Source organism: Euprymna scolopes, chromosome 8, assembly GCF_053919585.1.
Source record: "Euprymna scolopes isolate OS-2025 chromosome 8, ASM5391958v1, whole genome shotgun sequence".
In the NCBI taxonomy this organism is placed as follows: Eukaryota; Metazoa; Mollusca; class Cephalopoda; order Sepiida; family Sepiolidae; genus Euprymna; species Euprymna scolopes.
In genome coordinates this window covers 3,518,179-3,544,678 of record NC_136489.1, presented here as the reverse complement: position 1 = coordinate 3,544,678, position 26,500 = coordinate 3,518,179, and positions in this window count along the sequence as shown.

Here is a 26,500-nt window from a genome sequence, read left to right as displayed (position 1 = left end):
CTTGGCCTTAGGGTGTGTTGGCGTTCATGGCTCTTGTGAGCTACGACGTTGCTTGACTGTGGAAATAATTATATAATCTTTCTCATTCTGAATATATATATATATATATGTGCGCGCGTGTGTGTGTGTGTGTGTGTGTGTGTGTGTGTGTGTGTGTGTGTGTGTGTGTGTGTGTGTGTGTGTGTGTGTGTGTGTTATTATTTTATTATAGTTTTATCTGTTTCGGATCTCGGACCATGTTTACGATCCAGCAGCCGCGTCAGACCTTTTTTTCTGTAAGGTCTGACGAGGCTGCTGGATCGTAAACATGGTCCGCCACCCGAAACATATGTAAGCAAACAGATAAAACGGTAATAAAAAAAATAAAATACATATTTGCTCTGCTATAGTATTGAGCACTTTCTTCAGGTGTTTACTAATTACCAATTTTACTAAAGATATATATATATATATATATATATATATATATATATATATATATATATATGAGAAATGGATTGGAAAAAGTCTTTGTCTTTTTACTCTCACTGACAGTATACCCTCTCTATCTATCTCTCTTTCTCCCTCTCTCTCTCTCTCTCTTTCTCTCTCTTTGCAAAAAGGGTGGACCAAATCGTCAATGGCACGGATGCTCTGTATCCGATAATGGTGGGAAGCACGCTAACTGCGCTGCCGCCCACCGTCCGATGAACAGTCTTAATGGGTGAAGTAATGAATGAGCTCTGCGACGAACGGCTGTCACGTTGGGCCGATGCGGTGCCGTGTGCACAGGCATTTAGCCCGCCGGAAAAGCCCGACCGTCCATCCGTCTGTAATAGATTGTCGTAGTTCTCCCCCCTCCTACACCACCAGGACGGCCCCCAGTCTGCCCAGCCCTAGAATTACGACAGAAATATCAAATGGACTGATCGTGATTTCTATTTAAGTGAACTGGGGCTCACGCAAAGCAACATTGAAAATGGCGAGCGTTAGTTTGATCCCAGGGTTCCCCCAAGTCTGACGCTGAGGCGACCACTGCACGGGAATTTGTTGGGGAAGGGTAGAATGCAAGGCAATGATGATAACAGTTATGTTGATGCGGTTAGTTTGGCTCGATTTGCCTGTTTTACGACACATCCACTTTTTACAAAAAAAAAAAAGAAAACTATTAAAAGGCTTCATATTTTTTTTTAGTTTTTTTTTTACTAATGAGTCATTATTTATAAAGAGCGAGATCGGCACGAGGATACTGGTTAATGAGATGTGTAGATTTTCAGGTAAATAAAGGAGAATATGATGAGAGGATTAAAAATGTGGTATGCAGAACACATTCCGTGCTATATTTTAAATATAATAAAGAGTTTCACAAATAATACAGAGAAATATAGCGTACATTATAAAATAGTATACAAATAATCTATTCGTAAATTTTTAAAGATCGCAATGATTTCAGGGATCATTCAAATATATATGTGTGTGTGTGTGTGTGTGTGTGTGTGTGTGTGTGTGTGTGTGTGTGTGTGTGTGTGTGTGTGTGTGAAAGAGAGAGAGAGAGAGAAAGGAATTGTGTGTGAAGGCTATATCATTGCGGCTCTTAGGAAACACCGTAAACATGACAGTATTATAAGGAATTGTGAATAATTTTCAATTATATTACATTTATTTACAAACAATGTGTCGTACATAATAGTAGGTGTTCATGTCCCTAATTTTCGAGAGTAGGATCTCTTCTTCAGAACAGAAAAATAAAAATAAAAGTTTACAACTTTTTGGCGAGGCTTTTCTTTGTCTGTTATATTGTTTTTATTTATTTTGGAAGCCAGTGTCGCAGACTGGCTGTCAAATAAATATTCAGCTTATATTATTGTGACTTATTGTAACTTTTTTTAATGTTTATAAATGATTAGCGTAATTCTCAAAAATTAACCATGTGTATTTATGAGTGTTAATGTCTGCTGTATTGGTATCGTGTAATATCCGGTTTGGGTAAAACGATTGGTCGAAAAGAGGGGTGCATGTGTGTGCACGCATATATACGTAGCCGTATATGCGTATACATATTGACGTAAACAATTTAGCAAGGGAACTAAGCACACGTAAAGTGGTCACCCTTGGACCAGATATTTTCTCAAATGCACTCTTGATGTGAAGCTTTATAAAAGTGTTAACTTTGTTTAAATCGCATTTTTCGATTATCGATTTTCGATACATACCGGACGCATTTCGATACAAACCCTACGTAAGAACATTCCCAGGCACATCAAATACCTTCTTGGAATATTTTTTAAAAAATCGACTCAGCCGTTTCAGTGTGCATAGAGAACTGAACTCACAAACACACACACAATGTCTATGAAAAAGATTATATATATATATATATATATATATATATATATATATATAAACAGGATGCAGCAGAAATTTCTCCCATGTTTTCACATGCGATCTTACCAATCGTGCAGTTTACGAGCAACCATTAATCTTTATCGGTGGAACTTCATAGCAGTGCACAGAATTCGTCTGATTGTTCGATCAGACAATCCGAAGGTCAAAGTATGTCTGTGAGCCGAACGCATAGAAGACTGAGAAATATAAAGTGTCACAGGTTGAATAGTGTCCTAACTTGTAATGAACTCGGAAAGCACTCTGTGTTGCAGTTACAGATTCACCATTCTTCAAGAACATTTCTACAGCAAAGCCGCGATGATCACCAGTTCATATTACATTGCTTGATGAGAGTACCTCATATTAATGATAAGTTTTTAGATAAATGAAAACATTATTGGTATTTGGTTCATTAGCAACATATAATTGAAAGTTTAAAATGTGGGAGATATTTATGTTGCGCACTATATATATATATATAGGTTTCTGTAAAAATCTGAGCACGCTATAGACGGCCAAAAAACGGCCGTGTAGCCGAAACAATAATGTAACTTAACAGAAAGACACGGTAATAAAAAATAAAACGTATATATATATATATATATATATATATATATATATATAGTCTTTGAAGTTTTTAACCTTTAAAACTATACAAAAAAAATATTTTTTATCATTCGTTAGAAAACCATCGAGTCAGTAAGTCATTTAATCACCTGCAATCACTGCATCAACTCGCTCTCGAATTTACTATAATACCAATAATTTATTTTTCAAGGGATCATCAGTTGTTTACCATGAAACACTGTTTCAGGGATTTAAAAACAGAACAGTATATTACATCATGGCTCCCCAGCAGTGTTGACCAAACACCAACACCCTTAATCTTAGGATAAAGACATGTTTCAAACATTTGATCCAGTTTTCTATTCTTAATTGCAATTACTAACCTTTTCATAGTATAAAAATGAATTTCTTACCTGTGCGATTCATCAATTTCCACATTTAAAATGGATACATTTTTTGATTTTTTAATTTATCAGTCTTGTATTTATAAGATTAGGATGAATCCATTTAACTACTTATCACCCCCACTATGATTAGTATTTAGTATATTTACATTCTTATTTAAAATTAGATATATAAAGGTTAAAATATTTTTACATATATACATTTTTTTTTTAATAAATTTATTATATGTAATTATAAATACATTTTATACATTGCTAATATAGTTTTGGATTTCCTTTATTAATATAGTCTGGTTATCTTAAACGATTCAAAAGCATCAGGATAAAGAACAAATGCTTTATTTAACTGTTTTAATATTTTATTTTTATCCCCACCTTGTTTTATCATCCTTATTACTAAACTAGAAACTGGTGGTATAAAGTCTGTTAGTTTTAAAGTAATGCGAGCTATTCTCAAAACCTCTGACATAATCGTTCCATAAAACATAAAAACAGGACAGGTGCTATCTTTATGGGGCATACATACTATTTTAAAGGGGAAAGCGTTTCTTTTATCAAATATTTTATAAAGAAAAATCCCATCCTCAATTTTTATATCTAAATCCAGAAATGTAGCCTGTTGTCCTCTATGTTCACAATTCAATTTTAATTCGTTTGGATGTATAAGATGTTTATTTTTTTCGAATTCATCATTATCGTTTATACATATAAGGTCATCTATAAATCTCCTACACCCATGAAAGTTATATGTTTTAGATATATCTGTTTTTAATAGTGATGACATATATATATACTCGAGTCTATGTAAATACAAATTTGCCCAAAATGGTGCAGGATCCAATCCCATTGGGATACCTATCGTTTGGAGTAATATTTTATTTCCTATTTGAAAATAGTATTCTTTAATAAGATGACTTACAAGTATTTTTAAAATACCTTTAGAAACACTAGTTTTGATATTCTTATATTTACACCAGAAAGCTTTAGAGTTTGAAATGTCTATATATTTACCTTTTCTACCTTCAAACGCCAAATCTACAGTATCATTTAATTCTTTTATAAGTTTTTCATGCAGAATTTTAGTATATAGCGTACTAAAATCATAAGTAGCTATAGATTTTGCTTTTATTTTGGAATTTATTTTATCTAATTTTTCTTTCACTGGTTTGGAATTATTTACTACCCAAAATAGATTTATATTACTATAGAATTTTCTTTTATTTATTTGATTTATAATAAATTTAAATATTTTAGATATAGCTTTACTTAAAGGTTTAGTGATGCACGTCTTTGAACCTACAATAAATCTAGCACCAACTGGATTTTTATGCATTTTAGGTATCCAATACATACATGGAAGATTTTTGTGTTTGTCTTCTAACTTTAATCCTACTTTTTCACTAATAATACTATTATTCAAAATAATGCTATCTAAATTACTATTACTTACTTTATAAGTATCCGAAACGTTTCCTATAAGTCCTACTTCTATCAATAAACGTTGTATATAATATTTTTTACATATAAAAGCTATATTGTTTGCCGCTTTATCAACTTTAATAAACTTTTCTTGAAGTATTTTAAGTTCCTCTCGTATTTCTGAATTTTTTAAAAGAGGATTGGTTTTTCTAGGGTGTTTAAATTGTTTGATATGTTTAACCTTTTCATTTACGCATTCAAGTATACTATTTTTCCATGCATCAAACGTAGACTGTGCTAATTTATATTTATTTACCATGGACATAATAAAACCTTCTAATGCTTTAGTTACTTCTTTAACGCATTTAGTGTAATTTAGTGTATATATATATATATAGTGTGCGGCATAAGCATAAACATCTACATATACCTATAAATATATATATATGTGTGTGTGTGTGTGTGTGTGTGTGTGTGTGTGTGTGTGTGTGTGTGTGTGTGTGTGTGTGTGTGTGTGGAGAGAAAGAGGGAATTTTCCAGAGACAACTGTTCCACGACGGTTTTTTTATTTGAGAATGGAAACCCGATAACTTTGGGAGCAGTTATAGGTCTTATCCTTATATCTCTTTTGCACATAAAATAATATTTTGCTTTATATATATATATATATATATATATATATATATATATATATAGAGAGAGAGAGAGAGAGAGAGAGAGAGAGAGAGAGAGAGAAGAGTAAGACATTCATTGTCCTCTACATTGCTATTTCTAGCTTTTGTTACTGACACGAACTCTTCATTATAATATGATCATTATTTATTGCTCATCGTGAAACGTTGTGTTTAAGACAGAAAATGAGTATGCATTTTGTTTGCTATGAAGACGATAGCGAAGGTGTTCATTATCGGACTTTTCTTTTGAGAGCGTGATAGAGAATAGAAATAAAACAAGGAGAAAGGTTGAAAAAGAGCGATTGGAGCGTAGAAAGCCGATAAGTGGAGCTCGATCGCAGAGAGTGGAAGTAAAAAAAGGGAAGAGAGATGAAAAAACACAAGCTCCTCAATACGGTACAACTTGTCTGTATAATTAGCAGAAGGTTGTCACGCATCTGTTTTCTACGAAAAAATTATGAACAAAAATATATGAACATTTCTAAGATCTTTTTAGGGAGAGATTTCTTTTTTTTCTGTTTTGCAACGGAGCAAAGGAATTATTGCCATTTTTTTTATCGCGTTTATTTTTCGCTGGTTCTTAATTTTATATTTATTCTTTTTTCAAATTATTTCCTTTCTTCGTATCTTCTACTTTTTTTTTTTAATTTTATTTTGTTTTCTTCGTTTCGTTTTGTTTCCAATCTTTACTTGTTTTTTTTACGTTTGTTTGTTTGTTCGTTTTGTTTTGTTTTTTGTTTCTTTCGAAGGTTTAAATATCACGTCACTTAGTCCCCGGGCCACCATCAATGTTTCGGTGAAATCGACCATGAATGAATTGCACTTGTCTCCTAGCCACCCAGTAAATCACATCACACGATTCATATACATAAACCACTTAAAACGAATCGATCACACACACGCACACACACACACACACACACACACCAACGTATCCTTACGAAGAGACAGATTTGAAGGAATAGTGGCTTGAACCGATCGAACTAGCAACTAGCCTTCTTTCCGAGATGATTAATATCTGGTTTGTCTGTTTGACGCCAGATAAACCATTTTAAAGATACTTAGTACCGAAGCAAAAACCCTCAGAGTTTGAGGAGAACCGTGTTCTGATAAGTTTCTATTCCTTTCAGATCTGAAATGGACGACAAATATTCAATCTGTAAAAGATGTTGCAAAAAAGGCAAAATATTCTGCCGGGCCAAAAAAATGCTGATGCAATACCCTTTTTTAATATATATATATATATATATATATATATATATATATATATATATATATATATATATATATATATATATATATATAATTCTATAACAATTAAAAACGATAAACAACCACAGAATTCGCGCATAAGCCTAAGGAATCCTAGAGTGGATGAAACGCCGAGTATTCAGTGTAGCTTAATCGCCATATATATTTTATAAATTACTAACTAGCTCTACCTACGTCTTGAGCACTTTTGAAGTAAATACTTAAAGTTTACGCATAAATCTATACTTTCGTATGTGAGTAAATAAAGTAGCTATATATATATATATATATATATATATATATATATATATATATATATATAGCTACTTTATTTGTATTTACTTCAAAAGTGCTCAAGACGTAGGTAGAGCTAGTTAGTAATTTATAAAATATATATGGCGATTAAGCTACACTGAATACTCGGCGTTTCATCCACTCTAGGATTCCTTAGGCTTATGCGCGAATTCTGTGGTTGTTTATCGTTTTTATATGGTCCTCTTCTATTGAGGATTTAGTTAGCCAATCAGCTTTCTAGTATCCACCGCGCTGCTTCCTATCAGCCAATGGGGATGCATTTTATCGAACAAAGGATCTGTTTTAAAACTAGGTTAGTGATTTAAGGCAGACATTTTCTTTTTTTTTTTTCAAGGTTTTTCTTAATAAAAAAATAAACTTAAAATAAACTTATTTTTATAAAACTAATCATTCTAATATTTTCTAGCAAATATTATAGTTGAGTAAACAATGCCTTTTGTTGGCCTACTATTTTTCGTAAAATTTTAATTAAAATTGTAGATTGATATATCATGAATTTTGATGCGGAATTGATTTAATATTTAATATTGTTTTCATTGTTATTATTTGTGCATTAATTAAATTTGTATTTTTATTGAAATGATTTATTTAAATTTTAATATTTAAAACATTTCAATAAAATTAATCTATACTATTAATAATTTATATTAATCAATACTATTAATATTAATATTTACTATTAATAAATAATATAATTCTATACTATTAATACGTAATATTAATCTATACTATTAATAAATAATATTAATCTATACTATTAATAATTAAATATAATCTATACTATTAATAAATAATATAATTCTATACTATTAATACGTAATATTAATCTATACTATTAATAATTAATATTAATCTCTACTATTAATAATTAATATTAGTCTATACTATTAATTATTAAATATTAATCTATACTATTAACAATTAAATATAATTTATACTATACATAATTAATATTAATCTATACTATTAATAATTAATATTAATCTATACTATTAATAATTAAATATAATCTATACTATTAATAATTAAATATTAATCTATACTATTAATAATTAATATAAATCTATACCATTAATAATTAATATTAATCTATTCTATTAATAAATAATATTAATCTATACCATTAATAATTAAAATTAATCTATACTATTAATAATTAATATAAATCTATACTATTAGTAATTAATATTTATCTATACTATTAATAATTAATATTAATCTATACTATTAATAATTAATATTAACCTATACTATTAATAATTAATATTAATCTATACTATTTATAATTAAAATTAATATATACTATTAATAATTAAAATTAATCTATACTATTAATAATTAATATTCATTTATCCTATTAATAATTAATATTAATCTATACTATTGATAATTAATACTAATCTATACTATTAATAATTAATATATATCTATATGAGTTTTATTTATTAATGTTAATAGTTTAATTATAACTTTCAAATCAATGATTACCTAATATGTCTAATAACCTTTCTTCTCCTCTTGCTGTAATCTCAGACCATTTGAAAGCATAGAAGCAGGTTTTAGTCTCAAGACTAGAGGTGCTGGTGAAGTACAAGATATTTTGTAATTCATTTGCAAAACTAAGAAAATAAATTAAATTGATTGAAACATTTTATGGCTGTAAAAGTTTCCAAACCAAATAAGTTCTGCATGATGGATGATTCCCTTTATGTGTTTCAGGACAAATGTAACCTGCTCCACTTTCCAAGCCTTCAATTGTTAAAATTCTGATCAATAATCTCTTAGATTTGGAACTTATAAAATTGCCGAAAAAGTACTCTCTCTCTCTCTCTCTCTCTCTCTCTCTCTCTCTCTCTCTCTCTCTCTCTCTCTCTCTCTCTCTATACATATATATATATATATATATATATACATATATATATATATAGAGAGAGAGAGAGAGTGTGTGTGTGTACTTTTTCGGTAATTTTCAAATCACACACACTCACACACACACACACACACACACACACACACACATATATATATATATATATATATATATATATATATATATATATATATATACATTTATACTGGTAGACATATTGAATATTGGAATGCTAAAATCTTTGGCTTTATTGGACAAAGCTACATGAGAATTTGCAGGCTTTTTTAAGCCTATAACACAATTCTATGGTTAGAACTTCATGACAAGTGGCAAAAAGAAGAACCTATATTTTCAAACCAGTAATATATACTTAGAGTTGCCTACATTTGTATATATAATGTTCTTCAGATCAGCTATAGTTTTGTCTGCTTCGGTTGTCTTCCCTGTGGCCTTGCCGGGACAATAAAACACACACACACACACACACACACACACACACACACACACACACACATATATATATATATATATATATATATATATATATATATATATATATATATATATATATATATATATAGTTTGAAGTTGCTATTTTTCAAAAGTAGGGTAACCAATGAAATATAACGAGGTTAATACAAGAGTGCTCAATACGGAAGTAGAGCTAGTTACATTTTCAATTTGTATTTACATAAGCAGTAATTTTGTTGCTACACAGTCATGAGTATGTTTCAGTCTTCTAGTTTTTAGTAACTAGCGACCTCTTCAGGCAACAAACGCTTATTTACGAAAAAAAATGTTTTTTTTTCGTAAATAAGCGTTTGTTGCCTGAAGAGGTCGCTAGTTACTAAACACTAGAAGACCGAAACATACTCATGACTGTGTAGTAACAAAATTACTGCTTATGTAAATACAAATTGATAATATATATATGTATGTGTGTGTGCGTGTGTGCGTGTGTGTGTGTGTGTGTGTGTGTGTGTGTGTGTGTGTGTGTGTATGTGTGTGTGTGTGTGTGTGTGTGTGTGTAATGTTCATTGCATCTAATCAGGTTTTAGTCGAAATAGGATATACTTAGAGCTATGTAATTCTATGATTTTATATGTTTTTTAAATTTGTTAATTTTTTTATATTCCAAACTAGCAGGGTGACTCGACGTTGTCCGGTATTGAATGATGTTCAGCGAATGTTTCACACTCATACATTTTTATTGTAATCGAAATCGGTGAAATCGCCCATTTTTCCATCAAATCGATTGATTACCTTCTCTAATTGGGGACCCATCCTGGGGCATCAGAAGGACGCCTCACATGCCTCTCCCAGTGACTTAGTAGTGGACATTGTAGTCTACATTGCACTGTAGAGAACCTACAGTGCAATTAATAAAATTATGTTTTATATATGATGGCGCGAATTATAGTTAAAATACAAAAGCTAAGTATCATGCTCCAATTGTGTTCAAAATAAAAATATTCATTTCAAACGCACCCCTGTCATTCCAAAGAACTTACTATTGATTTTATATGCCGGGATATACTGGTTGTGCAGTTACAATGGCTTGAATTAAAGTTTTATATGAAAAATGCAAGTGTCATGTCGCAATTGTGCTTTAAATAAAAACATTCATTCGAATACGCCACTGTCATATCAAAAAATCTACCGTTGGTTTTATGTGGGGCCGTTCGGCTTGTGTTGTAGTAAATCTTCTCACATGCATCTATGATGTTAGGCTGTATAAGGTGTTAAATCGCCTGTTCCTTCTTTCATCGGATTATTTCGATTAGTATCAATTATACTACGAAGATATTTCGATAGAAAACTATCTAAGTACATTGCCAGGTATATAAATTACCTTGGTGTGAAATTTATTAAAAATCGGCACCGCATTTTTCGATTCCATAGGAGACAAACTCACGTACACACATACAGACACGAACACAGACACACACACAGAGACAACGTTTCTTTAATATAATAGTAGGGATCCTAGCCCATAATTAAATTAGAAGGTATCTAAAATACACATTGTTCTTGCAGTTCTGTGTACACACACAGCGATTAATTTATCGTGTTTTTGTGTGTTTATCACATTGTTGGCGTGTGTCTGTACGCGTGCTGGGCAGACCGAGTGCGCGTGTTTAAACTGACGCGCGTAAATCATACGCGATTCATTACGTGCGCATGCGCAATGCTGTCACACGTTGATGGGCGTGGGAGTGCGGAGCGCAATGATTGGTTAAAGCCGAACGTTCAAAAAGCTTCACAAGAAGAGCGACCTCAAAGTCGCCACTTTATCATTATTACAAACTCGCTTCTCCCCACCTTCACCACCCGGGTGAAAGGTTAAAACTATAACCTTAAAAATAGCGTGTATCTATCGATTTGTGGTGAGTCTACTTAAGTTGTCCGGATAACAATTTTTAGGCTATTTAAACTACGTACTTCAATGATGGAAATTCTCTACTTATGAAGTGGGGTCACAAAACCGAAATCTTCATCTATTTGGGATGTCTACCTTAATCCCCAATGTAATGTGTGTATATATATATATATATATATATATATATATATATATATATATATATATGCGTGTGTGTGTAAATGTATATATATATATATATATATATATATATATATATATATATATATATATATATATACACACACGTCCGTTTAAACACGCGCACTCGGTCTGCCCAGCACGCGTGCAAACACACACCAACGATGTGATAAACACACAAAAACACGATAATATATATATATTTTATAACTTACTACCTAGCTCTACCTACGTATTGAGCACTGTTGAAGTAATTTTACGCATAAATCTATACTTTCGTATATTAATTTATATGGTTAAATGAAGTAGTCATATATATATATATATATAGAGAGAGAGAGAGATGGATAGATAGATAGATAGATAGATAGATAGATAGATAGATAGATAGATGGGCTGTATTGATGAAACATTTAATCTTGGAAATGAAAAATTATTGGATTTTTAAAAAGTTTTTCTTCGTACGATAACGAGCTTTACTTTCTATAACTTGATTCCATCTGTCCACGAGCTTATAAAGGCCTCCCATATAAGATCATTTTGGTTCTGATGTTAAATACGAATTTAACTCATAGTGATGTAAACTAACCATCTAAATATGTTTGTACTCGTCGAAAAGGAGTTAGATAATAGATCCAAAGAATATGCAAGATAGACAATACTTGACAACCAAATTCCTTTTTCTTTTTTCTTTTTTTACACAGTGGTCACCACTTATCAAGGCCCGGAAGCCACTCAGGGATAAGGGTTATTGCAAGTACATTACGTTATTGTGGAGATTTGATGAAGTGTTTACTTAAGGGAGCGGTTCATTAGGTATTTGTTAACGTTGGACTTGAACACATCCAAGTTGTAGTCAGGTGGGAAGCAGGCAGACGGAACAGAGTTCCACAGGCGTGAAGTTCTAATAAAGAAGCTTTGTTCATGGAATCAACGTTTTGATTTAGGCACAGATAAGGAGTGGGGAAAATTTTTCGCAGTGGATTCGGCTAGACGGGTGTTTTCGTGAAAGATTGGCGAGGGGGGACCAGAGATTGGAGTTCAGACGAGCACCTGCCATGGAAATAACGATAAAACAAGGACAGGCTCGCAACGTCTCCTCTGTGGGAGAGAGGTTGCAGGGTAGAGAAAAGGGCATCCCCCACTAAGCCACGAAGTCTATTTTGTACTCTGTCAAGGCAGGATAGGCTGTTTTTAGCAGCTCCTGTCCAGATATGGCAGCAGTATTCCATCCTTGGACGTACTTAGCTTTTATATAGATAGAGAATTGCATCAGTAGTGAGATATCTTCTGGAGCGGTAGAAGGATCCCACCATCTTTCCAGCGACCTTGGCAACAGACTTGATGTACGTGTTCCATTTCAGATCAGGAGTAAAGGTCAAACCCAGAAGCTTTTCAAAACACGGGGCCTCTCCCAGACGAGAGCCATCCATCCCAATTGATGCCAGATGGGGATCAGAGCGTTGATGATGAATAAGTGATATTTGGTTTATAGTGCTGGGTGAGGTCGAGCATTATCATTGTGGAAGATTACTACCTTCCTGCTGACTAAAGAAAGTCATTTTTGAATCAATGTGAGGCAGAATATAACAGAAAATATGATCTGAAAGAAAACGGTATAAATTTGCCATAGTGATGTGTTTAAGTAATGTTTAAGTAATGACAGTATGCTTAAAAATTAATTGCACATTTTTCATATTCTCTTTATAAAAACAAAATTTATATATATATATATATTTTTTAAATATAATTATCCACTGACACGTGTTTCGTCGTCCACGACTCATCAGAGTGGCTGATTCTAGCGAGATTCGAAAGCGGCACCTCGTGATAAAAAGCCTAAACCTCTACCACGGTGCTAACCTCGCCGGACTTCTAAATGTATCACTTTTATGTAGATGTTTTTATTTTTTTTTGTTAGCGATACTTTCTTGAATGAATTCAAGAATTTATACGAAAGTGCATTTTTACCTTAATGCTTGTTGGGGATAATTTTCCCATTGACCAATCTGGTACCCCCTTTTAAATTGGGAGCGACAGATATATTATTTTTTATGTCGCTCCCCATTAAAAATTCCCAACAAGCATTAAGGTAAAAATGCACTTTCGTATAAATACTTGAATTCATTCAAGAAAGTATCGCTAACAAAAACAAATAAAAACATATATATATGTGTGTGTGTGTGTGTGTGTGTGTGTGTGTGTGTGTGTGTGTGTGTATGTGTGTGTGTGTGTGTGTGTGAACCCAAGATTGACGACGATGATGAGATCCACTGATGTGGGCCCAAGGTTGGGGCCACAGAAGGAAATAAGGAACACGAATTAGGTGTAAGATATATTAGCCACTACTACTAGTACTCCATAAAAAATCCAATCATTTGAGGTCCTTACGCACTGCTCTGTAACTTTTAGTTGCGGTACAGATAGAGTTTGAAAATATGGAGACGTAGAGACATAGTATGTTTTATCTGTTTGATCCATATTGTTGCATTTTCTTTTCATTCGAACTCCTAAAAAGTTAGGAGGATCTCTACAGTGGACTTCACTTGATCTCTACGTCAGACACAAAGACATTCAAATATTACATTAAAGCTCCCTTTTAGCTTTCAATCATTGAGTTAGAAACAGGGAATTCCCTCTTACTAATTGGCGAGTTAACTATGTTTTAGTATATATTTCTTGTATTTTTTTTTTTGCCTTGCCGGATTCCAGGCCAAGAATTCATCTAGTCTGATGGGGCATCCAGGTATGTGTTATTACTAAAGGCAACATAATTTTTCACAAAGAAATTTGCAATTCGTTGTATAATCCAGTGTGGTGTGACCATACCGAAGGAATCTTATTTTGGGCTTCAAATACTATCTTATTTGGAATGTTTATTCAGAGTTTACTGGTAGGGAGGAGTATCCTTATACCAGGTTGTCCGGACAAATTCATGTACAGACGGACCTTAAACACTCGAGGACAGTTCATTTTAGTAAACTATCAAGTTGATCATATTCAATGTATTTTATGGAAACTATTCTATATATGTGTTTATTTTTCTTCCGGAAATCTGTGTTATTACTAATGCTCAGTATGTATATTTAGGATAGAATAGTTATCATTATTTTAAATAAAAACAATTTTGCTGAATGAGATAATGTTTGTGTTATAAAGTATCGGAATTTATAACTTCTCTGGCATGATAAATCAATACGTTTATGACCTCTAATGCCCATTGACCTTAGATATATATATATATATATATATATATATATATATATATATATATATATATATATATATATATTAATCATTTACTTGAAATGTATATATCAATCGTAATGGATTCAAAAAATCTCATAAATAATTATATTATAAAAATGAAAAATATCTTTTTTATATAAATTTGGAAAAAAGTTCAAGCTCAAGTTCAAGTGGGTTCCAGCGGATATAGAATGTAATTTCTCAAGTTCCAAATATCAGATTTTTTCAGTTGGTCATTTATTACTTTTCAAATACGTCTAAAAATTTATGTTATTGCTGCATACTTAGTCACTTACTTAAAAAATACCATTTTGGCCAACTTACATGGTTTATGTAACCGACACTCTTTGCCATTTTTACTCAGTTTCGAAGAGTATAGTCATTCTGAATTTATTTTAACTTATATCGATTATTTTTGCATTTTTTTCTATATATTTAAATAGTGATAGGAAAGAAGTTAATCAAGATTGAATTATAACATAAACTCAATTCAAAACAACTAAGTTAAATATAAATAAATTATGGAAACCAAATATTTAAATTCTAATCATAGATAAATTATATTAAGTACAATTTAAAGATATAAGACAGCGAATCTGAATATAGAAAAAAATCATCAGATTAAAGTAACATAATAGAATTAATAACATTAGTTTCATAAACCTAAAGGCCCCTGAAACCAAACTTTATTAATGATAGATGATTCCATGACTTAATAATAGCTGATCTACTATAGATAGAATAAGAAATAAAAATTTGTTATGACAATACGGTAAACTGAACATCTTAACCGGGAAACCATCAAATATAGTACATAGTGAATATTAAGCAAATTTAATTTAAGAAAACTGTGATTTAAGATGTACAGTATAAGTTGTGAAATAACAATTAATAGTTGGTATGATCAATTAATAAACATTAAAAATTACTAAGCAGCGGCTTGGTTCCCACCAGTTTTGGCAAATAGCAAACAGGAACCTGAACAAATGCGTGCGTTCTATCTCAACTATCATCAATGGACCTGAGGTCATCTCGGCAGCATCAGACAAGGCCAAACTAATTTGTCAAGAACTTTGCAGCTAATTCTACTCTATGCTCCTTAGAAAACGATTGCATCCACAAGGACGTAATCTATTTATGTACAGTCACTGAACTCCCAACCACAACAGCAAATGCAACGGATGGAACACTAAAATATCGTTCTCAAAACAAATTAACTACTGAACCAACAGCATTAGAGAGCTCCACTAACTCCAACTATGCCAACCCCATAAATAAGACACATGATAATACCCAATTCACTCAGGAACCCCATCCTGAAAACGATTCGAACCTAATCATCCAGTCCCCCTCTATAAGTTCATCCCACACCCATAGTAGAAACTCTGACAGCTTAAACACCATTAATGCAAATGTAAAATCCTACACCTATATCGGCACAACGGCAAATCTAATTAAACTGAAAATTTCCAACCATATAAACTCCTTTAATAATGAAAATCCAAATAGCAATAGAGGCACCTCCCTAACAACTCTGATTAAAGACCTCCAATATAGGAATATTCCATTCTCGCTAAAATGGGATTTAAAAAATCCAATTCATACACCGCTAAATCCAAATTCTGCAACCTTTGCACTTCACATACCCTAAAGCCACGATAAACACCAAAAATGAACTTATTTCGTTATGCAAACACAGGAAATAATTAAATATAGCCAGCTCAAAGCCACTTAAGCCACCATACCTGAACTAGTTTTGGCACACTGCCCTCTATGTATAAGCATAGGTTCAAGCTTGTATGAGTGTATATGTATGCATGCATGAGAGGGTCCATGTTGTATGCGCTGTAGCAATGTTAATATTTACGTATGTCAATGTGTTTCTTATACATATGCATGTTTGAGTAAGTATATGTTTGTACGTGTCTATAAACGCTTGGCTGTATATATATATAGTGGGTATGTGTGTATATGTATATATAAGTGTATATGTGTGCATGTCTGTATATATATATATGTGCTTGTTCTTGTCTCCATTAACTTCATTTCCTTATATATGAGTATGTATATATATGTGTAAGCTTGTAGACGTTCGTTTTATGTTGAGTCTATATAGATAGAATTATGCGCTGTAGTGTGTATATATGTATGTATGCACGTGTGTGTGTTGTGTGCATATATACGCGTAGGTATGATTGTTTATGTGTGTGTGTACATATATATATATGTATGTATATATATGTGTGTGTGTATATGTATATATATATGTATGTGCGTGTGTTTATGTGAGCATGGATATTTAACAGTGTTACACACTTTAGCCGTATATTAGTACACTCTAACAATCTATATCTCCCTAGACCATAAAAATGTTGTTGGCAGTTGGTGAATACACCCTTCTCTAAAATAGAATCACCAGATAAATCCGATCATTTGGTGATGCATATATATCTTTAAACTTACGTGTACGCTCTCTGTATTCGTATGTTATGCATCAGTGTGCGCACTTTTATCTCTTTCTAGACATAGTCCTTATGTAGTTGTATATTTGCTGTCAGGAGTATGAATTGCATCCTTGTACTTGACTATATCGATGTTTGACCGTGCTTATGAGCACAGTTGTACACTGAGTACGCGTGGATTCATATTCGCCCGGCTGTTTAAGTAGTTCCCTTCTCTAATATGCGTCTTTGCGTTATGATATATATATATATATATATATATATATATATATATATATATATATATATGTAATTGAGTGCACATATACATTAGTATAGCGATGCGTATATATATATATATATAATATATATATATATATATAGGTATGTATTTATGTAAGCATGGTATGTATCAATGTTTGTACGTAAGTGTATGCTATCTGTATGTATGTGTGTATGTATATATATACGCATGTATGAATACCTGTGGGTATATATTTGCTTATATTTGCACTTATGTTTAGATTTGATAGGTGGATATACAAGTAATCACTATACAAATAGTCAAAATTAACCACACATGGGCGACCACATACCCAGCCCCACATTTAAATCAATTCTCCCCTATATAAAAAATATTTTATAAATAATATATATTTAACCACAGTATAGAAAGCAATCACTCAAACATCAATTCCATCTCAACGAACAACTAAACAAACTCATCCATAGATCGCCTTCAAACAGATATATATGTATTTTAAATAAAATTTAAGCAAACATTTAAACTAGATCAAACTACGACAACAAACGTATTTAATTGACTTATCTACAACTAACCAAGTCACCTTTAAAATATACACTAAAAATTAAAATAAGCCAACCTTAAACTCACTTATTTAAGTAACCCTCCAAACGCTCCATATTTTCACACCATGACGCGTCTCTTTCTCCACCTCATCAGCTCACCCATCTCCACAGCAAAAACAGCACACCCACACCCTATCACGCACACCCCACATTGAAAATCACAAGAATATCCATTTCCCACTTGAACTTAAAATCAAGAGGTCAACCCTTTTAAAGAATACTAAAAAGCAATTACCTCTTCCCCCGCTGAAAATACTCCATTAAGAACCTGTATGCTCGCCCAACTTTAACCCTCCCTCTCTCCCTTTACCTTCTTTACTTCACCCCACTTCCTCTTTCCCTCATCTAAAAAGCTTCCTTCATCCAATATAAACAAGATAACGAACTATCTTTCTAACAGACACATACCTCAAGTAAGCCGTTCCAGCGTACTCTTCCGAATATCATCAAGAGGATTATTTTGCCATCTTTGGTATTTTGATAACTACACTATTGATTCCGAGGTCCATTGTACACTTAATTCAATGCTCAAATTCTATTACTCATGGGGATAATTACAATGGAATGGTATATCCACCCAATTTCGGATATTCTTTGTCAACACCGAGAAAGCATTTGGACCACAGCAAATAACACACAATCAACGCAGCAACGAATAAGGCTGCCCGGTATACTTTTCGAAATATCAAGAAGGAGCAGTAGCTTTCGCTATATGGTAATATCACTTTCTCCCATGGGCCTATTTTATGCCCACATGGATTTATAACCTCGAATGACATTGGACTCCTCCCGATAATGGACTACCCAGGTTGTGTCAAGTTCTCTTTTCGTATGATTTTTCTCCATATATTTATTCACAACCACTCAAAAAATTATTTTCAATAATTGTGTTGAAAGAAAAATAGCGTCCATTCGCAGCTGAGCATTTTGCTAACTGTATTTCATTTCCTCTGATGATATAACCATTGTTGAAAATCCATGGATTAAGGAAATTAAAATAATCCCCTCCATATATTCCTTTGTCAAACAATAAATTCTTAAATCGAATATATATCTCTATATGTTGTTTTTCAGAATTTAAAATTGAACCACAAAACTTATATATTGCTTTATTCTTAAATATTGAGCTTTTACTTTTTGGCTAGGATCTCCTTGAAAGTATTACTTTAAATAATATCTATCAGGATTTTTCATCTGAATTCTATCAGTGTCTTATCTTTTTTTTTTTTTTTTACACAGTGATCACCACTTATCAAGGCCCGGAAGCCACTCAGGGATAAGGGTTATTGCAAGTACATTACGTTAGTGAGGAGATTTGCTGAAATGTTTACTTAAGGGGGCGGTTCATTAGGAATTTGTTAACATTGGACTTGAAGACATCCAAGTTGTAGTCCGGAGGGAAGCAGGCAGACGGAACAGAGTTCCACAGGCGTGCAGTTCTAAGAAAGAAGCTTTGTTCATGGAATCTGCGTTTTGATTTAGGCACAGATATAGAGTGGGGGAAATTTTTCACAGTGGATTCAGCTAGACGGGTGTTTTTCGTGAAAGATTGGCGAGGGGGGGACCAGAGATTGGAGTTCAGACGAGCACCTGCCATGGAAATAACGATAAAACGAGGACAGGCTCGCAACGTCTCTTCTGTGGGAGAGAGGTTGCAGGGTAGAGAAAAGGGCATCCCCCACTAAGCCACGAAGTCTATTTTGTACTCTGTCAAGGCAGGATAGCTGTTTTTAGCAGCTCCTGTCCAGATATGGCAACAGTATTCCATCCTTGGACGTACTTGGCTTTTATATAGATAGAGAATTGCATCCGTAGTGAGATATCTTCTGGAGCGGTAGAAGGATCCCACCATCTTTCCAGCGACCTTGGCAACAGACTTGATGTACGTGTTCCATTTCAGATCAGGAGTAAAGGTCAAACCCAGAAGCTTGTCAAAACACGGGGCCTCACCCAGACGAGAGCCATCCATCACAATTGATGCCAGATGGGGATCAGAGCGTTGATGATGTAAGGATAGCAGTTTGGTTTTGGATGCATTAAAGGTAACCAGCCACCTCTTCCCCTCACTGAACCACGCGCTCGAGATCAGAGGAGAGAGAATCAGAGAGAACTTTGTCATTTACAGCCTTTGATGTGTTGCCGTAGATGGTTGTGTCATCAGTATAGATGTCAACGAATGATTTAAGTATGTTTTTAGGGAGGTCATTGATGTAGATCAGGAAGAGAGTTGGGCCCAGGATTGACCCCTGAGGGACTCCAGCATTTATATTGCAGGCCTCCGATTTTTGTCCATCTACCACTACTCTTATGAGCCTATCGGAGAGAAATGATTTAATGATTGAGAAAACATTTCCAGTTATACCGTAGCTGGAAATCTTGTGAAGTAGACCCTTATGCCATACCTTGTCGAAGGCCTTTGATATGTCGAGAGCAATTGCCCTAGAAAGGAAGCCTTTGTCAAGAGATTCACTAATCCTGTGGGATATAACCGTCAGCACATCTGCGGTAGATCTTGCAGAGCGGAAACCATATTGTGTGTCACTAAGAAGGTTATTCCTGCTGAGGTGGTTGACTATTTCTGTATTTAATATGGATTCCAGCAACTTACTCATAACACACAGGAGACTTATTGGTCTGTATTGAGAGGGAGATGACTTATCACCTGAATTCTTAAATACAGGGCAAACTGATGAGGTCTTCCAGGGAGTCGGAAAGCACTTCTCCTGAAGGCAGCGCTTAAATAGTTTCGTAAGTATGGGAGTAAGTTCTGGTTGAAGCTTTTTTTAACACTATAATTGGGATGCCATCAGGACCAGTTGCTTTACTGGAATCTAGGTTCTTTATTAGCTTGGCGACCTCATGCACGGATATTTGTATGTTACCTAGCTTGTTCTGTGTTATAGGAGGAAATATGGGGAGTTGATGGCCTTCGTCGCATAGGGTAGAATTAGCTACAAAGTTCTTTGCAAATAGTTTGGCCTTGTCTGACGCTGACGAGATGACCTCTGGTCCATTGATAATGGTTGGGATAGAACGCACACTTCTGCTCAGGATCATATTTGTTATTTGCCAAAACTGGTGGGATCCAAGCCGCTGATCAGCTACCTTGGATTTAACAGACTGGGCATATAGCTCTCTTGCATTTTTTATTACTCTTTTACAGTGGTTGCTGGCAGACCTAAAAGCAGCTTTAGTCTCAGTGCATCTATTACGTTGGTAGCTATGGAAAAAGTGATTTCTGTGCGCGATAGCAGCAGCACATTCTGGGGAGAACCATGGCTGGCTGTTAGGTTTTTGTTGGAATTTTTTAGATGGTATGAATTGGTCTATGCCTGCAATTAACCATTCGGTCAGATCTGATACTATAGAGGACACATCCTTTTTAAACATGGAGTGCAGAGGTAAATCAGATATGAATGTACGGAAGCTATCCCAGTCGGCCATAGAGTATCGGTATACAGTACGGTGGAGGGGTACGTCTGGGGGCTTCTTACATTTCGTTTTTATCTTAACTGATACGACGGAGTGGTCGGAGGATCCTAGAGGAGAATGAACGGAATATGAACATAGCTCAGGGGAAGTTGAGAGAAAAAGGTCTAAGAGGCTTGCATATTGACCGGGTGTATCGGGCACACGGGTGGGTTCGCGAACAATCTGAGTGAGATCATAAGCAATGGCAAAATCATGACAAAACCTCCCCTCATCGTCTGTCTTATTTGAATGGGTCAGCCATTCCACGTTATGGACGTTGAAGTCACCACATATGTGGATGTTAGTCGAGGGATGTGAAGACAGTATGTGGTCTATTTTCTCAGATATGCTCTTAAAGATAGTAACTCCGCTGTTGTGGGGCCTATAGAGGGCAAATATAAATGCAGTGGTGTTAGCAAGTGCAACCCTGAAGCACATATAGGGTAAATTAGGATCTTCTCTAGAGATATCCCTGCCACATGGGAAGCCATCCTTAATGTAGGCACATATTCCATGCCCATGGCGATCTTGGGGGTCAGATTTAGCTGTTAAATTTGAGTATCCGTTAATTATGAACTCATCTAGGGAAGTGGTCAGCCCTATTCCAGTTTCACTTAGAAAGAATATGTCCGGTTTCGTCTCCTGTAATTGGGTTTCAACCTCTGGAAGGTTGGAACGTAGACCCCTGATGTTGGAGAAGGAGACCTGGTAGTAGGGGTCTACGTTGGAAGATGGGGTTCTAGGTTTAATCGAGTTTTTATTCTGGAGATATTTCATGTTGAGGTTTGGGGATTTGTGGAATAGGTCGGCATACTTGGTTAGAGCAGTACAGAGAGGGAAAGTAAGAGAGAAAAAGACAGGAAATTTATTTTTTGTAGCACACGAAAAGGTAAAGCCGTAACAATTACCCACTAGTATGGCATCGAGAGGCCCCACCAGAGACTACTGCATGGTCCAGATCCACTCATCAAATGGCAATACAGCAGTCTCAGTACTTTGCGCCTGCTGATAGGACAGCCTCCTTAGTGGTTAATCCAAGGTTCGGGTCCCTGACTATCAGGCGGATAACGTCAGCCCAGACAAACGTTTACCTCTAGCACCCTTACTAGTGACATGGCCACAAAGACAGATAGAGACAGAAAAATTTCCGTCATCTCAGACTACTGGTCACCAAGTACTACCGACCTTTAAGCAGCTTTTTCTTCACCCTTTGTCAGAAAAATCACCCATTGAATGAGGACTGGATGACAAAATAGGAGAAGCGAGAGTTACTGGAGCTGCCGATAACACATCCACTGTATTATCTACTCTCCATTAATAATAAAAAAGGGGGGGAATGGGGACAAGTGACTTACTTAATATCTAAGTAGTAAGTCCGGTGCTAAGTTAAAAATTCAGGACACTTTTGATGATAATCTCCCCTCCCATATAAATAGGTGTAAGTTTGTCGTTATCTATCGAGTTTAAATTATTAGAGTTTCATCTTATAATTAATTAAAATCCAATAATTAACTATTATCAGTTTGTAAAGTCGGCTTAATATTAATTTACATTCGAGTTTAGATAATTATTCAAGGTTTTACTTTAGGTTGTTCGTTTACATGAGTAACTGTTTCTTTGCACTGTATTATATTTCGAATGTACTAGAACATAAGGCTAACTATATTAGATGGTTTGATTTGTCAGCAAGAAGGCATTTACAATATATGCAAGCTTGCAGTAAAAGTATATATTAAGTATACAACTTAAATAAAGTCCTAACATTATCTATTCTATTAGAATAATTCCCGGCATTTTTTTCTTTTATCGTTAGTTGCCGGCATTTTGTTTGTTTTTATTGTTTAGCTTTGTAGAATGAGGGGAGCGGATAATACAGGAGAATACAAACAAAATACATAAATAAAACACGAAAAAACACGTTTATAAACAAGGTAACAGAAAGAAACATTTAGGATTAGTTTAAAAAAAAAGATAAAAAAATACTTAACGTTGTTGCGCTTGATATTCCGTTCTCCGTCTGTCAACTCGTAGCTGGCATGTCTTTCTAGAGTGTAAGAAGATTTCTACTTCCGGATAACTTGGTCGAGTGCCTATCTATTTATAATATAAAAGTCGTTACGGTCGGATGTGTGAAAATATTTAATTTACATTTTTTTTTTTTTTAAGTTCTACCTTTTTTTTTTTTTTATAAAGTCCTAACATTATTTATTCTATTAGAATAATTCCCGGCATTTTTTTCTTTTATCGTTAGTTGCCGGCATTTTGTTTGTTTTTATTGTTTAGCTTTGTAGAATGAGGGGGGCGGATAATACAGGAGAATACAAACAAAATACATAAATAAAACACGAAAAAACACGTTTATAAACAAGGTAACAGAAAGAAACATTTAGGATTAGTTTTAAAAAAAAAATAAGATAAAAAATTACTTAACGTTGTTGCGCTAGATATTCCGTTCTCCGTCTATCAACTCGTAGCTGGCATGTCTTTCTAGAGTGTAAGAAGATTTCTACTTCCGGATAACTTGGTCGAGTGCCTATCTATTTATAGTATAAAAGTCGTTACGGTCGGATGTGTGAAAATATTTAATTTACATTTTTTTGTTTTTTTTTAAAGTTCTACCTTTTTTTTTTTTTTATAAAGTCCTAACATTATATATTATATATATATATATATATATATATATATATAATGAAATAAGAATTACAATTAAATAAATATATATATATATATTCGTATTCTTGTTTGTTGGTTGATTAATATATACAAAAATCTATCACTTTATTATATCATTCATTCCTCTATATACTATGATTATTGCAAAATATAAGATTAAATAGGTGACGTCATTTGCATATTACATTAAGGAATATCGACTTTATTAAATAGCGGTGTATTAGTTATTTTTTATAGTGAGAGAATTATTTTAAGTGTTCTATTTAAGTTTATTATTTAAATTAGATTTATATTAATAACATTAAATTTAATATATTTTTAACGACATCGATTTTTTATGAATCAGTTTTAGTTATCTCCCTTGAGCGCGAACTTTGTTTTCTTTTTCGGCGAATATTAAAACCAAAAACTTTCAACCATTATTTTTTGAATTAGTTTAAATAAAATAATTTCCGTGATTTCGCAATTAACGTTGTGGTCCAGTGAATTCTTTTTTTAAAATAAACAAACAATTCAATTCAACTACGATTCTTTATTTAAAATAAAAACAAAAAAAACTTTCATTTACGTTTTTTTTACCAGTTTTTCTTTTTTTTCCTTCACATTTTTTTACATCGTAACTGTTATTTTTTTTCTTTTAATAAAACAATAAGTCATAACTCATCATTTTTATAACATAAAAACGTGCATTTAGGTTAACACAAATTCTACTTTGGTATTTTTGAAACTGAAGTATTTACTGTTTGTTTTCGTTGCAACAGACCATAATTACAAATCTTTCTTGAGTGAGGTAACATAAAAGAAATTCGCTTAAACTGGAATATCTAGTTGAGAATTTGTCACGTACTTCTTTTTTCGTGTTTTCATTCGTTCTTTTATTTTTGAAATTTTTGTTGGGATAACGAAAGAGTTGACATATAATGAAAAACTACTCAATATTCTTAGTATAAGCAAGTGTGACGAAACAGAACTTCATATCGACCCTGGCAACACTAGGTATCCACACTAGTATATATATATATATATATATATATATATATATATATATATATATATATATATATATAAGGAGAGAGAGGGGGGAGAGAGGGATATAGAAAAGGAGAAAGTGTGTTGAGTTACATTCCAATGACTAAAAAATTACTAAAAAAAACATAGTCGTCAACCATGACTTTTGTTTATTTTATCTATTTTTAAAAATATTTCATTTTCTAATAATTATACGTATAGTGGACATATTTTCAAAAACGCTTAATATTGATGGGAAATATGGTCTGTTCTGGCATCAAACAACTCATCAGGGGCAAATAGACATTATTACAAATTACACTAAAAAGGTGAAACAAAAACGATGTAGTTAATAAAAAGTAAGGAAGACGGAAATCCAGAAAGTTAAAAAAACAAAACTCAAACAAAAAAAACTGATATCAATAGGAAGTATTGTGGGCTAACTCAGTGTGGGGGGGGGAGGCATGCGAAGCCTCCACCCGGTGGTGGATTCCTCACTAAAGCAAACACTCAATTGATTTAATTGGAAAATGGGCGATTTCACCAATTCTGATGGCAATAAAAGTATTGGAAGTGTGGTACAATGTGTTGATTCAACTCCGGGCAACGTCAGGTTTTCTTGCTCGTATTATATATATATATTCCGCCCTCAACGCGCCTTTTAAAATTGTGTGCTTCTAATGGGTTCCGATTGTTAAATCTCTGGATTTTGTCATGCAATCGTAATTGCTTATTTGATATCGATTTTTCCAGATCATGCGAGCATTTCTGAAAAGCTAGGCACACATGAACGAGTTACTGAAGCCAGAAAAGTAGGTAATCGATTATTTCATGGCACTCCCCGCCCCCGAAAGGTAGTTTAATATATCGAAATATCCACCTGAACATAATTTAGGAAACTTAGGCGCATTCTGTAACAATCTATTAATGGAAACAGTAAACTGAAACACAGTATCATGTCGGTTTGGTAAGTTGTTAGCGTTTTTGAAATAAACATGTACAACCGATCAGTAATATTTGAAGAGTTCAAATACAAGATGCAATAAATCCGTTACATTTATGAATTGTTCAGATGAGGATTCGTTATTGGCATCATTCGAAATTTTCGGACTTTTGTCCTCATCTTAAGTTTTTTACTTTTTAAATTATTGTTGACGGAACGGAATTATACTCCCGTGGATTAAATAAATTCGAAATTCCGTGAAAATTCCCAAGTTCGACAGAAAAATTCCGATTTAAACAAGATACACCTGAAGAAAGTCGGGGGTTCTATCGACGGAAGCTTTATAAGCATAACACTCAAGATGAGAATAGAAGCCCGAAGATTCCAATGAATGTGATAAAACCAATTTGTTTAAATCCAG